We start from the raw sequence: 17,790 nt of genomic DNA on the forward strand, positions 1-17,790 counted from the left end.
CAATGATACCTGTCTATTGCAGAGGATACAGCCACAGTTGTCCTCACGCGAATCGCGATTCACATCTACCTCACATTTTATATATATATATATATATATATATATATATATATATATATATATATATATATATATATATATAGGTATATATATATATATATATATATATATATATATATATATATAATATAAAATATATTTATATATATTTATATATATATATATTGTGACAATTAGGGTTTATAGAAAATAATTTATAAGTTATATACTACATAATATTAGATATAAAAAGTATTTAATTATTTTAAGTGAGTTATATACTAGAGAATTTAATAAAAATATATTTATGTGAGGGCATTTTTAATAAATTGGCATGTGATAGTTGTAAAAAGTTGTATTTTAATATTGTAAATATGTGTAAGTGAGCCATGTGCTTAGGCAACCAAAAATACTCTCGGAGATTGACAGATATTTATACTCTGAAGTGACGTTTAAGAATATTTACGAATATAAAGTGGGTTATAATAATATATTGTTTGAAATGTGTATTTTATTAAATTAGAATGTTAAGTTACTAATTTAATTATATATTCTGATCTGAAAAGCCTAAATGTAAACAAAATTATTAATAGAAAAGAATGGAATTCTCTGGATCTCCGGAGATGGCCATGTTTGCGAAATGGTTTGTTCCAGAAAATTCATACAAGTATGAAATAGAACAAATTGGAACATGATCTCTTACGAGATGGTTCTAGAATGTCCAAAAGATATAAATACCCGTGATTTGGATTCAAGATGGCAGTTTTTAGAAGTTTTTAAGTTTTTTAGTCAGAAGTCAAGCAGTTTATTATGAAAGTTAGTTAGAGTCAGTGAATCAAGTACAAATAGTCCAATAGTTTAATATAGTGAGTTAAATGAAGATTAAAAATTATGCATATAATTTAATGCACATTTATAATTATACACAAATAATTATTGAAGATAAAAAAAGGTATATTGGAAGAAATTAAATTATATTATGGTTGGAGATTAGTATAAATCAACTTATAATAATTAGATATTGGTATATTGAAAAGAAGAATAAATATAAATGCTGTTTGCTGGTTTGGTTGGTGGTGTATAGATGCTGGTGAAGAAAAATATATCTTAAATTGGTAGAAGCTGATAATTGAAAAAAGTAATTTCACAAAAAACAAGGATAACTGAAGTACGAAGACATTCAGTGGTGATTAGAATCTATATACTTAGTGGAAATTAGTTCATTTAGGCATTCAGTGAAAGAAAGGTACACAATTTTGTTAATATAATTTAGTTAGTGTCATAACAATTTCAATTTTGAAGATAGTTTGTTTAAATTTTAGATTGTCTATAGAATTTAATTAGTTTTATAAGAATATCAATTTAAAGATAGTTTATTTTAAATTTACATTGACTAGGTTAGATATATATGTGTGTTTCATAATAGTTATAATAAAGATAATTTAAAAAAAATACTTACAAGCTAATTCTTTGAGAACCGCGACAAAAACCCTATATATTATATTATTAAAAATACTCATTGCTCATCATTCAAACAAAAAACACATCATAACAATTTGGCACCCAACGCGGTGGCTCTCTATTTAAAAGAATTAGTTTGGGAAGATAAGTGCTCTCATATAATTAAATTAATTATCAGTAGAAAGGAAAAATTATAGATTTTATTTTTAATTATATTTGAACAAGTAAAGTCTCAAAATGTCTCAAGGAAAGAAAGGTATAAGAAGCAAAAAGAATGAAGAAGATGTGGAAGTAGAAACACAACCTATACAAGAGGAGAGTTTAGTTCAAGTTCCACAAGATACTGCAGAAATGAATCCAGAAAGAGAGGAAAATGTCAATATGGCAGCTTTGATGTCATTAATGATGCAGATGAACAAGACAATGGAAGAGAATTCAAAAGAAATCAAAGAAGACATGAAAAAAATGGAACAGAAAATGGAAGAGAATACGAAAAAATTGGAAGAGAATTCAAAAGAAGTCAAAGAAGACATGAAAAAAATGGAACAGAAATTGGAAGAGAATTATAGAAAATTAGAAAAGAAAATAGAAGATAATAATAATAAAATTGTAAAACAAATGGATAAAAAACTTGAAGCTGCAGAGAAAAAAGTAGCAAATGAAATAAAAAGTATACGGAATGACTACAAGAAAAGGATAGACAATGAGAGGACAGAAGTAAAGAGGATTATTCAAGATAATAAGATAGATATAGAACAGAAAATAGAGTTACAGAAATGTAACTTAGAAGTAAAAATTAACGAAGACAGGAGAAACACAGAAGAAAAATTAGACGATATACAACAAAATATCCAAATAAATTGTAATCAAATAAGAAATGTGGAACAGAGAATAGATGATATTTCACAAATGAGAGACATAGGGAGACCTTACTTAAATTTAACAAATGAGACTGGGATTAAATTCTCTGGTAATATAAAAAATTTGCATCCTAGAGTATACATAAATAGTTTAAAACATAAATTAAGATTTGTGAATAATATTAATGATATTAAAGATTATATTAGAATGACATTAAATGACAATGCAGCAACTTGGTTTGCTAGTATTGAAAATGATTTAGATAACTTTCAAACATTTGAAAATAAATTTTTAAATTATTATTGGGGTGAATTAGAGCAAGCAAAGTTTAGAGAAATTCTATATTTTGGAAAGTATAATCAAAATTTAAAATCAAATATGGTAGATTATGCATTGAAATTGATAACAGTTGCAAAATATTTAGAACCACCACTTAGAGAGGATGAAACAGTCTTAAATGTATCTAGACATTTTGATGCTGATGTTGTCCAAACAGTAACTGTACAAAATATTCAAACAATAGATAGTTTTATTAATTTTATTCAAAGAATACAAAGAGGCAATATGACAAGTAATAATAACAACAGAAAAAACAACAATACTTTTCAATATAATAAAAATGATAATCAACAATATAGACAATCATATAACAATAATACTAGGTATGGTGATAATTTACAAAATTTTAATAATACTAACACTAATCCAAATAGACAGAACTTTAATAATAATACTAGTTATAATAGACAAAATTTTAATAATAATACTAATTATAATAGACAACATTTTAATAACAGTACTAATAATAATAGACAAGATTTTAATAATAGAAGAAATACAGAGCGACCTAACTATAACAGACAGGTAAATTGTGTTCGAAGGAATAGAAGCTGCGAAGACAGGGAACGAAATAGTACAAGGCAAGAAAATGTGAGTAGAAGTCATAGTAGGGAAAGACATAGTACATCAGATCCAAGTGGTCAGATACAATCTGACAATTCTAATAATCAAAATTTTGTGCAGTAAACTTTCTGAATTACAAGTTAGGCCATTGCTATTATGAAAAACCTTCTGAATTTATTTCTTTAGATGAAGAGAAAATTATTGAATCTATTAATTTAATTTATATAAATGCTTTGGCCAAAAATAAAATGATTAAGATTATGATAGATACTGGTTCAGAAAGTACTTTAGTCTCGGAGAATTTTATTTTTAATACATTAAAATTATCAGATATAATAAAGATTCCAAAAATTAAGATTATTGGTGCAAATAATAAGAAGTTGGGTGAAATTGATAAACTAGCCAATTTTAAAATTAATATTCTTAATAAAGAAATTAATATGCAAGGATTTATTGTCAAGGATTTATGTGTTGATATATTAATGGGAAATGATGAATTGGAAAAGAAGAAAGTAAAGATAGATTTTGAAGAAAAAATGGTAACTTTGGAAGGGCAAATAATTAAATTTATGCAGAAAGATGAGGTAGAAGAAGGAATAAGAATTGATAGGATATTATTAAAAGAAAATAATGATGTTTATGAAGAAGAAATGTATTTTGATGATAGGGAAATGTCCCAAAAGAATGTAAAGAATAATTATTGTAGTGAATATTTAAGGAATGGAAATTTTAAGCAGATGGATGCCTACGAGGCGGAGTGCGTAAAATTGGAAGCAAGGAATAATGAGTACATAATGAAGAATAATGTGATTTGTAAAGAAGAAGATATGATGAAAGTTTTAAATTGCCCTGAAGAATATAAATCAATAGTCATTTCCATATTGCAGCAACACAAGGGACTTGTCAATAAAGAAAATAGAATTGCACAAAATTATATCCATAGTATAAAAGTTAAAGAAGAAAAAGATTTTAAAACAAAATCATACCCAATACCATATAAATACAGAGAAGAAGTAAACAAAACAATTAATAATATGTTAGAAGATGGGATCATTGAGAAGGCAGACACATGTTTTATTAACCCCATAGTAGTAGTGCGTAAAAGATCAGGTGAAATCAGGTTATGTTTGGATGCAAGGAATATTAACAAGATTACTGAAAAGCAATTTGAAGCACCAATGAGTATAGATGGAATATTAGGAAGAATTACAGGAATGTCATTTTTCACTAAAATCGATTTACAGCATAGTTTCTGGTTAATACCTCTAGAAAGAAAAAGTAGACAGTATACAGGATTTCAGATAGATGGAGTAGTATATCAATTCAAAGTAGTACCATTTGGACTTCAATCATCTTGCAGTGCTCTATGTAGATGTCTTCATGATATTTTGGATCAATATGAACATTTTGTAATTCACTACATTGATGATATATTAATTTTTTCTAAAACGGCTGAAGATCATGAGAAACACCTAAAAACTATAATAAATAGATTAGACAAAGTGGGACTAAAAATAAATCAAGAAAAATGTACATTTTTTCAAAAAGAAGTCATATATCTAGGTTATAAACTTAACACTAAGGGAATCGAAATGGATCCAGAACGGACACAAGTCATTCAGGAATATAAAACACCACACAATTTAAGAACTTTAAGAGGATTTATTGGAATAATTAATTATTATAAAAGGATGATACCAGATCTAAGTATAAAAGAAATTCCATTACTTGAACTACTGAGAAAAGGTGTAAAATGGAGATGGGATCAGAGAAGAGAACTAGCATTCCAAGAGATTAAAAACATTTTTCTGTCAAATTTGAAAATATACTATCCTGACTACACACAGCCATTCATATTAAGAACAGATGCATCAATAGAGAGATTATCAGGGGTATTATTACAAATACATGATGGGGTCGAATACCCAATACAATTCATTTCAAGAATTACAAAGCCACATGAAAAGGGTTACTCGGTTTCAGAATTAGAACTAGCAAGTATAATACACTGTGTCACAAAATTAAGATTTTATTTGTTGGGTAATGAATTTACAATAGAAACAGATCACCAAGCTTTAACGTCTATATTAAATAACAAATATGGAAACAGTAGAATACATCGGTGGAGTCTAATACTTAGTGAATACTGCTTTGAAATCAAATACATTTCTGGAAAATCCAATATAGTGGCAGATGCTTTATCAAGGTTAGAAAATACATCACAAAAAGGGCAGCGAACAATAAAAATTGGATTAAATCAATTAGTAGAAAGTACTGGATTATATTCTAAAGAAGAAATTATAAGAGATCAGATCAATTTGAGTGAAAAACAAAAAGTCCTTAGGAAAGATGGAGTATATTATAAAATAATAAATGGCATAGAAGTATATGTAATAACTAGAACTTTAGCAAAGAAAATATTGAAAAATTTACATAACAATTATATGCATATTGGTTCAAGAAAGCTATGGATGCTATTTAGGAACAATTATTTTGCAAAGAATGACATAAGTATAGCAAAAGAAATTACTACCCAATGCCCAATATGTCAACTAAACAAAGAAAAGAATTTCAAAAACCAGAACACATATAAATCTAATGTTGTATATGAAAAACTAAATACAGTTTCCATGGATTTTATTTCAAATTTAGTTCTCAGTCCAACAGGAAAAAAGCATATACTAGTGATAGTTGATTTATATACAAAATTTATTAAACTATATCCCTGCTCCAGAACAAATGTTAAAACATTAAAATTATATATTAATCAATTTTTCGAAGAAATAGGACCATTTAGAAATTGCATAATAGATAATGCTACATATTTTAACAACCAAAAATTTCGGGCATTTTGTGAGAAAAAGGGAATCAACATTCATTTTACAAGTATCAGACATCCTCAGGCAAATCCTGCAGAAAGATATATTAAAGAAGTTATAAAATATTTAAGGATACTGTGCCAAAATCAACACGAAACTTGGCAGCAACATATACCACAAGTAGAGTATTTTTTAAATAATACACATAATTTGAATACAGAGGAAGTACCAGAATATTTAATGTTTGGCCATATAGGAAACAGAAAGTGGATTAGTGAATATAATCAGGATATGTTAGAACAAGTAATGCAGAAAGTGAATAACCGAATTAGGAGGAAAGCTGAAAAATATATCAGAAGACAAAATCGAAATATAAAAAAACCAATCACATTTCAAAAAGGAGACCTAGTGTTAATTCGTTCACTTAGAAAAAGTAATGTTAAAGAAAACCGTTGTAAGAAATTACAACCAATGTTTGAAGGTCCATATACAATTGAAAATCAGAATGGACTAAATAGTTATGTGTTAATAGATGCAGAGAACAGACTAAGAGGCATATTTCATATCAACGACATTTTTCAATATCATGAAGAGATTGAATAATGATTTCTATACCTTTACCACAAATATAATAACACTAATAACTTACTGATAGATCCATTTCATAGATAGATGGTAGATTTCTTTGTTGTGAATAAATTTGACATCATACTTGTTGAATTTTGTACATATGGAAATTGTTTGGTACCCTAAAAATCATAATTTGGGGTTAGATACAGAATTGATTGTGTAAATGTCTTTATAAAAAGTGTAAAACTTACCAATTTTAATTGATGAAAGTTATTTTAAATGGAAATAATTCCTAGATTTTGTCTATAAATAAACAGAACACAATATCCATTATATTTTTAATTAAGGTTATATTTTATTCTCTCCATTTGACATGACAGTTTGACCATAGAATAGCCGAACTGTGATCCGTTGTTCTCTGCTTTGATATAGACAGCGAACAGGGATGTATTTAACACATTTTAAATAAAAAAAAAAAAAAAAAAATTGAATTATTAATTTATTAAATTTAATAAGGTATAAGAAAATTAATATTTAAAAAAATAATAAGTAAATTATTTATTTTAAATATTATTTTTGGGGTATTGTGACAATTAGGGTTTATAGAAAATAATTTATAAGTTATATACTACATAATATTAGATATAAAAAGTATTTAATTATTTTAAGTGAGTTATATACTAGAGAATTTAATAAAAATATATTTATGTGGGGGCATTTTTAATAAATTGGCATGTGATAGTTGTAAAAAGTTGTATTTTAATATTGTAAATATGTGTAAGTGAGCCATGTGCTTAGGCAACCAAAAATACTCTCGGAGATTGACAGATATTTATACTCTGAAGTGACGTTTAAGAATATTTACGAATATAAAGTGGGTTATAATAATATATTGTTTGAAATGTGTATTTTATTAAATTAGAATGTTAAGTTACTAATTTAATTATATATTCTGATCTGAAAAGCCTAAATGTAAACAAAATTATTAATAGAAAAGAATGGAATTCTCTGGATCTCCGGAGATGGCCATGTTTGCGAAATGGTTTGTTCCAGAAAATTCATACAAGTATGAAATAGAACAAATTGGAACATGATCTCTTACGAGATGGTTCTAGAATGTCCAAAAGATATAAATACCCGTGATTTGGATTCAAGATGGCAGTTTTTAGAAGTTTTTAAGTTTTTTAGTCAGAAGTCAAGCAGTTTATTATGAAAGTTAGTTAGAGTCAGTGAATCAAGTACAAATAGTCCATTGAGTTTAATATAGTGAGTTAAATGAAGATTAAAAATTATGCATATAATTTAATGCACATTTATAATTATACACAAATAATTATTGAAGATAAAAAAAGGTATATTGGAAGAAATTAAATTATATTATGGTTGGAGATTAGTATAAATCAACTTATAATAATTAGATATTGGTATATTGAAAAGAAGAATAAATATAAATGCTGTTTGCTGGTTTGGTTGGTGGTGTATAGATGCTGGTGAAGAAAAATATATCTTAAATTGGTAGAAGCTGATAATTGAAAAAAGTAATTTCACAAAAAACAAGGATAACTGAAGTACGAAGACATTCAGTGGTGATTAGAATCTATATACTTAGTGGAAATTAGTTCATTTAGGCATTCAGTGAAAGAAAGGTACAAAATTTTGTTAATATAATTTAGTTAGTGTCATAACAATTTCAATTTTGAAGATAGTTTGTTTAAATTTTAGATTGTCTATAGAATTTAATTAGTTTTATAAGAATATCAATTTAAAGATAGTTTATTTTAAATTTACATTGACTAGGTTAGATATATATGTGTGTTTCATAATAGTTATAATAAAGATAATTTAAAAAAAATACTTACAAGCTAATTCTTTGAGAACCGCGACAAAAACCCTATATATTATATTATTAAAAATACTCATTGCTCATCATTCAAACAAAAAACACATCATAACAATATATATATATATATATATATATATATATATATATATATATATATATATATATATATATATATATATATATATAGATTTCTGTTCGAATTTAATATTCATAGCTAAGGCAGGACAACGTCTGTCGGTTCAGCTTGTTTATAGATAAATAACCTATTTTCCACGCTGTCTTGCACAATATACTCTATTCTAAATTATACTTTACAAGCATCAAATTCTCGACGTTTAAACTCAGCCGACGATTTGCAAGCGACCTTTTTATTGTGTGTAGCAGATCCTTTTAAAGCCCTTTTCATAGAGGGTCATACTTACGGCAACGGTTAAAGCATGTTCGTGACGTTTGACGAAGCATTTGATTATCCTCACGTAGCTGTGGACGCTTAAAAGGACGCTAAACGTTATTCACTAGCGAATTACGGAAAGAAAACTTTAATTAAATCGTGATATACGTTGACTTTTATGTAACAAATAAAATATGTATAAAACAGAATTACTGTTTACTAAATTTTCACAAAGTTTATTTATTATTTCACGTTGTTTATATTAATATTTTCATCCTTTGGCAAATGGTCAACACTGCTTAATTACTATCTAAAACCAGCTTGTTGTCTCATTGATATTCCGTCAAATTTTGTTGTTAGTTTGATTGTTAATTCTAGCAAATAACCCATAGAAAACATTGAGAAGTTATGAAACAATGACTTTCTAGGTTTGATCTCACATTTTTTCTATTGTAGTTATGCCATGTTGTCAAGCAGTTCTTTTCCACTTTCTATAAACTTATTTTTACATACAAGTGTACAAAAATACATCAGGATAGTTAATAAATACAATTTATGATGATAACCCTCAGGCTATATGTTTTTTTTCCATAATTTAAAAAATAATCTAAATAATGATGAGTTACGCAAATGATGGATGAATTTATATTTGCTTTTAAAAGACTAAAAAAAATCTTAAGCTTACCACAAAAGTCTTAACCAACAAAATCAATAAACTAAAAACTTTATCGGATGAACAAGTCGAAGACGTCTTACACCTACGGTATAAAAGAAACATACCAATCAATATTATACAAGCCATCGAAAACATCTACTTCCATAATCGAATACAGGTAAAGATAAATGAAAAACTAACACTAGGAAAACTGCTAGGAAAAACAATATATATAATAGATAATATCAGCAGAAAAAAACATCCACTACGATGTAAAATCGAAATTGATAGGAAAATAATAAAGCAGAAAGCAAGGTTTAGATATCTTGGAATAGTTATAACTATTTACGGAGATGTTGAAGAAAAAATACGACAACAAAGCTTAAAAGCAAGTAAAGGAGCGGGATTTCTTAATGACACAATCTAGAAGAACAAACACCTAAGACACAAAAACAAGAATCTATAAAGCAGCAATTAGTCCTATATTAACATAAACGGCGGAGACAAGACCTGACACATCTAAAACGACACGACTACTAGAAACAACAGAGATAAAAATACTCCGAAGAATATCAGGGAAAAGTCTGTTGGATAGGGAGAGAAGCGAAAACATAAGAAGAGCATGCAATATAGAAGACATAAGTGGATGATTGACAAAACAAAAACAGGAGTGGAACGAACACATTAGTAATATGGCAGAGGATAGAATAGTACGAATAGCCCGAGATAGGTCACCAAATGAACGAAGAAGTATTGGCAGGCCAAGAAAAAGATGGTGCTTTAATTTAAACAATTTAGGAGGCTAATATTGAAGAAGAAACATACAAGAAGGAAGAAGAAGAAGAACAAATTTTATGTTGATGGTACTGATTTAAAAAATGAAATTATATCTTTCAATAACCTAATTCCTGATGAAAATGTTAACATTTCTTTAGAGATTATATATCCTCAATTATATAAAAATTAACGACCTATACACAATTATGACAAATTTGTGGACCATTTTAAGAATATTGGTTAAATGTTGCAGTTTGTGACAAACGAAAGATTAAATAGTTTGGTAATTTTGTCAATATACAATGAAGTTTCAAAAAAAAATAAATATGAACGAAAACATACAAACATTTATAGTGTAAGTATTACACTATTGTAATCACTATTGTATTATTTTTTAAATGAATAAATTTTTGCACATTTCTTTATTGTGTTATTTTGATTGTTTGCCTCTTTTTACTATTTTGCTTTTAATTTGCAGTAAATTTGTATATTCATGTATGAAAGGGCGCCAAATTTTGTTTTGCCCGGGGCGCTCAAAACTTTAGAACCGACCCTGCCTATATATTATGCTAAAATTTATCAATGTATTATTCAAATTATTCATGTAAAATTATCTTGAGAAAACTGTATAGAAAATATAGAATGAATTGAAATATAATCATCAGGAATGTACTAAGCATTAACTGTAAGAGATTAAAATAGAAACTTTGGTATGAAAATCTTGTTACAAATGATTTATGGAGGAATAAAAATTATTTAACGAGCGTGACGGCGAAAATCGAGAACTTAATGAAAAGAAAAAGGTATAAACGAATAGTTGACAGCCAGCCTAAAAAAATATATAATTCGTCAAGAAATATTTGTAATACCTAACTGTTACAATAACAATACATGAAAGGAAGTCTACGGATGAAGAATAATAAAATCATGCTAAGTATTTTAATAATCACAAAGCAGTTAAAACTGATAGGCCAGTAAATGAATATGAAATACGGCAATAAACTATAATTGTCGGTGTCACCACCGAATTGCATGAATATTTGGATTTAGGTTCTACTTACCCCCAACTTCATTTTTGGACTTGTGCCGTTGGTAGCTTTTTATTTTTTAGGGGTGAAAACTACCCCTATTAAACTACCCTTTTTAGACATTGTAACTCTTCTTCTTCTTTGAGTGCCTCTCCTATCGGAGATTGGATATCATTAGGGCGATTCTAATTTTATTTACTGCTGTTTTGAATAATTCGTTGGTGGTACAGCCAAACCACTCTCTTAAATTTCTCATCCAGGACATTCTTCTACGGCCTGGATTTCTGCGTCCTTGGATTTTTCCTTGCATTATATTTTGTAGGAATGTGTACTTTTGTCCTCTCATCAGGTGGCCTAAGTATTCAAGTTTTCTTTTTTTTTATATATTTAGTATAACTTCAGGATCGTTATTTATTCTGCGTATTACCTCTTCATTTGTAATTTTATTCACCCAACTTATTTTTAGTATACGGTGGTAGCACCACATCTCAAAGCTTTCAAGATTTTTAACATTCCTCTGTTTAAGAGTCCTTGCCTCAACACCGTAAAGCAAAGTACTGAATATATAGCATTTTAACATTCTAGTTCGTAGCTGAATACTAATATAACGATTACAAAATAATTTTTTCATTTTTATAAAGGTAGACCTGGCAATTTCTATTGTAACTCACATAATTGTAAATTCAAGCAATTTGGAATTATTTAATTATATATTGACATTAAATATAGATTTCTTTGCTGTTTTAATGTTTAACCACATAATTTCTACCCTTATAAAACCACCCCGTGCGAAGAAATTCGAAGAGTTGTAGAAGTTTTTTTTTTCATTAAGACTATAAATACAATATTTTTTTTAATCAAAATGTTATAAATTTATTTTATTTCATCTTAAAAAACAACCCTTATTAATTTGTAAGGATAGATGAAATTGTGTCTGTGCCTTAACAGTACATTATGTGTAACTTATAATGGTCCAGCATGCGCGTTGTTCTGATATCTCCTAAAATATGTGATTGGTTTTTTACTTATAACTCGATTAGCTTTTAAGCTATATACTCCAGTCGTCAGAGACGAAAATGCCACAGATCCTCTAAAAACCATACAAACAAGCTGAAATTTGCAGATAATGTCAATTTTAGGACGTTAATAAAGATGCAAAAGAGTTTACCACTTTTACCCCCGGGCTTTCCCCTAAAACCCCCCCACGTAGAGGGCGAAAGCAAAAAAAAAATCGATTTACCAAGAATCTGTAGGCCATAGAAAAAAATATTTTAATTAAAAAATGTAGCTAAGATAATTTTCAACAAAAATGTTCATTAACATCTTTTTTTTGTAGAATGAACCGATCTCTCAGAAACAACGCTTGAAGCGATCGGCGATTTTGAATGTCAGTTTCGCGTGCGAAATCAATACTCAATAAAATTTGTATTAGCTCGATGGTAAAAATTTAATATTTTTTGATCCGAGTGTCCTGTAGACAAAAATTAAGGTATGTTTTAAAGAGAAAGAGTGCTGCTATCGTATGCAGCCAATCCATATCGTATTCGTAATTGAATTTTCATGTAACAGGTTTTGAAGTCTGGTCTCCAACAATGAAAATTTCACTACGACCGGTCAATGAAAGTAATAAATTATATTGATCTCATAAGAATCGTAAAAAATGGCAAAAATAGTGCAAAATTTATTTATTGAACAGCTTTATAGAAACTGCAAAAACTGACTATTTTTGTTATGTCTTTAATGTATGTGTACACTTTATAGTCTTTAACTCAATACGTTGAAAGGGGGAGAACTGTTTGTATCAAGTTGGTAATTCAGAATTATGTCTATATTTTTTAATTTGTTGATTTCCATAGATTTTAATGAAGATAGCAAGGCCTTTATTTCGAATGTGAAGAATTTGAAATTCGTCATTTAAAGAATGGTTATGATCTAAAAGATGAAGTGCGTACGTAGAATATGTTTTTCTATTATTGAAAGCTCTTTTATGTTCTGCTATATGTCGTTCAGTCGCCACATTTAAGTTTGTATACACCTAAAAGCTGGTGTTTTTCCTTTCTTTTTTATGTGTTTAACTATTTTTGTTGATATCTTGCCTGTACATATATGTAATCGAGCAAAAGGTACTGGGTTTTTCTCTGGTGGAAAAAATACTAATTTCAGGGCTTTCTTATGTAGTTTTTGATACAGAATTTTATTTATGGTGTGTTCGTTGTACCCATTGTTTACTGCTATTTGCTTAATGATATTCAGTTCTATTTCGAAGTTATTTTTTGACATTCTATTAATCTATGTAACATACTCTGGTAGGCAGTCAATATGGATTGATTATGTTCTGTTTCTATTGTAAATTCAATATGACTATGGAGTGAATTAATATACGATAAGAATTTATCAAGTTGTCTGTTAGTTCCTGTAAAACATACCAGTACATCGTCTACGTATCTCCACCAATACAAAAACTGTTTGAATATGGGATGTTTTGAAATCTTTGTTTCTAGATGGTCCATAAAAATATCTATTAGCAATGGGCTTAGAGGATTATCCATTATAAGTCCTGCACTATTATTTGTATATTTGATTAATAAATTCAAAGTAGTCCTTGGCTTATGCAAATTTCAAGAAGATGTAAAATTTTAGACGTAAGGATTTGATTTGTAATATTATGGTCTTAAAGGTCTTTTACGAGAACAAAAGTTCTGTAGGAGGAATACTAGCAAAAAGGTTTTTGACGTCAATGAAATTAATTTTGAGTTGTTAGGTAATTGAAAATGTTATTTTATACTCGGTTCGCTATCTCCAGTCCGAGCTGTCTAGTGAATTTAGTAATGATTTTTTTGCGAAGTTAGTTACTTTTTGACAGACTCGAAGTGGCTGGAAATTACTAACTATACAACCAAGCACACGTACTTATAGCCAATATTAATAGTAAACAAACTAAATAGTATATAAAATAGAACTTAACAAATTACCGACAATCAATATTTATTTGTTTGCACCATATATAATAAATGTTTATGTTAAATTATAACAACTAAAATATATATTTTAAATATATAGAACCCAAAATGTTATGGGTTTAGTATAAACTTCCACTATTTAGAATAATTCTTCTATTTTCAAAGAAAGGAGTCTGCAATAGTAGTTTGTTGTGTTGTAGGTTTCCGACAATGAATCTGTCAAAATATGCCCGAGCTAAGCGAATGGAGTATATTAACTAATTGTATTGTATTTTTTACGGTAAATTTAGGTGAAAATTTAGTGTGTTCTAAAATAATTTCTAACAGTTTTTTTGGTAGTTTATATGACGGAGCTGTATAAAAAGAAACTACAGGTCTTATTGGGTGATCAGGTTTATGAAGTTTAATAAAAAAGTATAATTTAGGAGGCTGTGGGTATTTCTGTTTTTGGGTTTTTTAAGGGCAATAAGATCATTTAAATTATTTTTTAAGCCCTTATATTTAAAATGGTTGTAGTTGAAAGGGCTTGAACAAGTCACTAATCACGAGTGTATGCAAACTTTGAACAGCCATATATTAACCAATGTTTGTCTTAAAGAACAACAAGAAAAACCAAAAGGTTCAGAAAAGCAAAAACTGTATTTTTTCACTGTTCAAGATTTTCGTATCACTAATACTTTTTAAGTTGTTTTGAAAAAAGGCAGTTTTTTCAAAATAAAAAAAAATTTTACTTTAAAATCAAATTTGTTTCAAGATAAGTACTTTAAACTGGTTAAATTAACAGATCATATAAACAATACACAAATAAAGTAAATTGAAAGCAATAACGATTAATTTCATTTGGGGTGATAATTAGGGGTGATCTTCACGATCTTTTACCAAAAAAAAAGACCAACTTTATTTTGAGCGTAACTTGCTTAGCTTTGACGATAGAAACCTAAAAAAAAAACAAAAAATAAACTTTTTTAAACACTTTCAAAAAGTTTTGATGAGTTTTCCCCGAAAAGTGCTTAATTTTTAGTTATTTCACGTTGAAATATTCGATTTGCAATTTGACAAATAAGAACCTACTTTTCATGAGCTACAACTCTGCTTCTACTGCATCTAGAGACTTCATAAGTACCTACAATATGAATTTTTTTTTATAAACTTCATTTTTGCTTAGAATATTTCTTTCGGTAAAATACTTTTTGAGTTTGAGAGAAAAACGTGGTTTATGTTTTGAAAAATGAACATTTTCACTCGCAAATAACTCAAAAAGTATTGACTAAGCGAAAATACTCTATAGGACAAAAGTTGCTTAGAATTAGTCAATTTATCCATTTCCGGATAATGAAAGACGAAATCAAGGATATGAATAATCCTTATAGGAGATTTCAACGCCCAAATAGGCAAAGAAAATTGCTTCAGCGAGGTTGCAGGTGCAAACTTAATACATGACAACAATAATGGAGAAATACTAATTTAGCAGCAGCATTAAACATGAACATAAGTAGCTCGAGATATAAACACAAAGAAATAAACAAAATAACATGGATGAGATCAGGAAGTCTGGAGGGAAATCAAATAGACCATGTACTGATTAAAAACACACACAAACAATCGATAAATGACGTTAGATCTCACAGTAGGGCCACCTTCCATTCGGACCATATGCTAGTGATTACAAAATGTAAAATAAAAAGCACAAAGAAACTGGGACGAAGATAAATTGAAGGACAAAGAAGTAAGACGAAGATTTGAACAAGAAGTAAATACAGAGATGCAGTTCCAAGAACAACAAATGAAGGAACAGTGAAAAAAAATCAAATAAGTAATAAACAAGACAGCAGAGAAAGTGGTTGAAACAATGCAAAATAAAAGAAGAAATAATTGGTTTGACGATGTGTGCAACTTAGCAGTGAAAGAAAAGAGTAAAACAAGATTTAAATGATTAAGCACAAGCAAAGAAGACTAACTAGAAAAATACAAAGATCAAAGGCAAACGAAAAAGAAATTATTTAAATCGAAAAAAAAATCAAAAAGTAGAAGAAATTATGAACGACATAGAAACAGAAAATAAAAGACACAACTCAAAACCATTGTACCAGTACTTAAAACTAGGTAACCGAAAACGGACAGCTAATATAGCTATAAAAGCAGAAAAATGGCCAAAGTATTTCAAAGAAATATATCAAGAAACGGATAGAGAAGAAGGAAGAGAAACAATAACGAACTCAAAACAAGTAAAAGAAGAAAACTGGGTGAATTTTACCCCCCAAGTAAAAGCAACCCTGGGTTCAAGTCCAAAAGTAAAGTGGGGGTAAGAGGAACCTAAATCCAAATTTTCAAGCAAGTCCGTCGTGACGAGGGAAAATCCAAAACGTCATTTACTGGCGTATAGTATAAGGTCATAAATATACAAATGGATTTAAAAATAACAAAAAGTGATATTATAGGGGGTAAATTAAGTCATTAAAACCAACTGATTGAAAAACAAAGGCTTAATATAAATAAGAAATTAGAAGAAGTACTATCAGGGAAAACGTAGATACATATATCAAAGCGCAAATGTTACAATTCACATAATATATAGATACAATCGCAGACAAAAATAAAAACTGTTTTTTGGTAAAAAAGTAAAAAAAATCTCAAAAAATATTGGAATGCAAGAGAACAAGAAGAATGACAAACATGAAAAAATAAAAGTAGAAATGTAAATTTGTAAACAGAAAAACGTAAATAATAACAGAAAGAATAACAAGAACACATAAAAAAGAGAATAGACAGTGTGGAACGTGGAATTGATAAAGGTGATGGTTTATAATGTTGATATTTATTATTGTCGCATATAGTCACATATACATAGTTTACAGGCAGGTGCCGTAATTTGTTCAATAAATTAATCCATAAAGCTTTTCTAAAATATTTATCCATGCAATCTCACAAAAAAGAAAAAAAACAATAAAAGAGAATAAATATAACCTGCGGAATGGCAGACAGATCTTGATATTTCCCAGTCACACGTTCAAACTCAACTTGTCAAAATATTACGTATACAGAATCCGAAAAAAGCACGTGTAGATCCGCTGTGAGTGGACCGCAGCGCGAATCGTCAGGGAAATACGCGAACTCGAGGAAAACTGAGTGTTTTCCGTCTGTTCTGTAATATAGGTTACTACAGGAGTCGAGGTAGAGGTACAAGGCGTTATTTTGGAACGTCTTAACGTTATTTCGGAATCTTTGGACGTCTTTTTGTTACTCAAGGAAGCTCTATTTGTATCGTAGTTTATTTTGCTAAGAACGTTTTTTTATGATATTCTTTTACTTAACCTTTTTATGTCTTCGTCGTTAAAAACGAGTATGTTTAAACCCATTTTTTACAATTCTATACATCTTACGAGCATTCACTTGGTTTTCGTCTTCGTTAATACCAAATATATAAATAGTACACTTGGTATATATGTCGGGATAATATTGTGTCAAGAGTATTTTTTTTGTTTT

At 28.4% G+C, this 17,790-nt stretch overlaps 1 protein-coding gene across 1 annotated transcript in view; it reads right to left on the bottom strand.

Moving 5' to 3' along the window:
* LOC140446349 (ras-related and estrogen-regulated growth inhibitor) overlaps positions 1 to 17,414 on the bottom strand; it is a 248,757-nt gene extending 231,343 nt beyond the window's left edge. The window contains exon 1 of the mRNA XM_072538894.1: positions 17,272 to 17,414. The gene's annotated coding sequence lies outside the window, so the exon portion shown is untranslated. The remainder of the gene's footprint in view (positions 1 to 17,271) is intronic.
* Between the last annotated feature and the right edge of the window lie 376 nt (positions 17,415 to 17,790).

This window comes from Diabrotica undecimpunctata, chromosome 1 (assembly GCF_040954645.1).
Source record: "Diabrotica undecimpunctata isolate CICGRU chromosome 1, icDiaUnde3, whole genome shotgun sequence".
Lineage (NCBI taxonomy): Eukaryota > Metazoa > Arthropoda > Insecta > Coleoptera > Chrysomelidae > Diabrotica > Diabrotica undecimpunctata.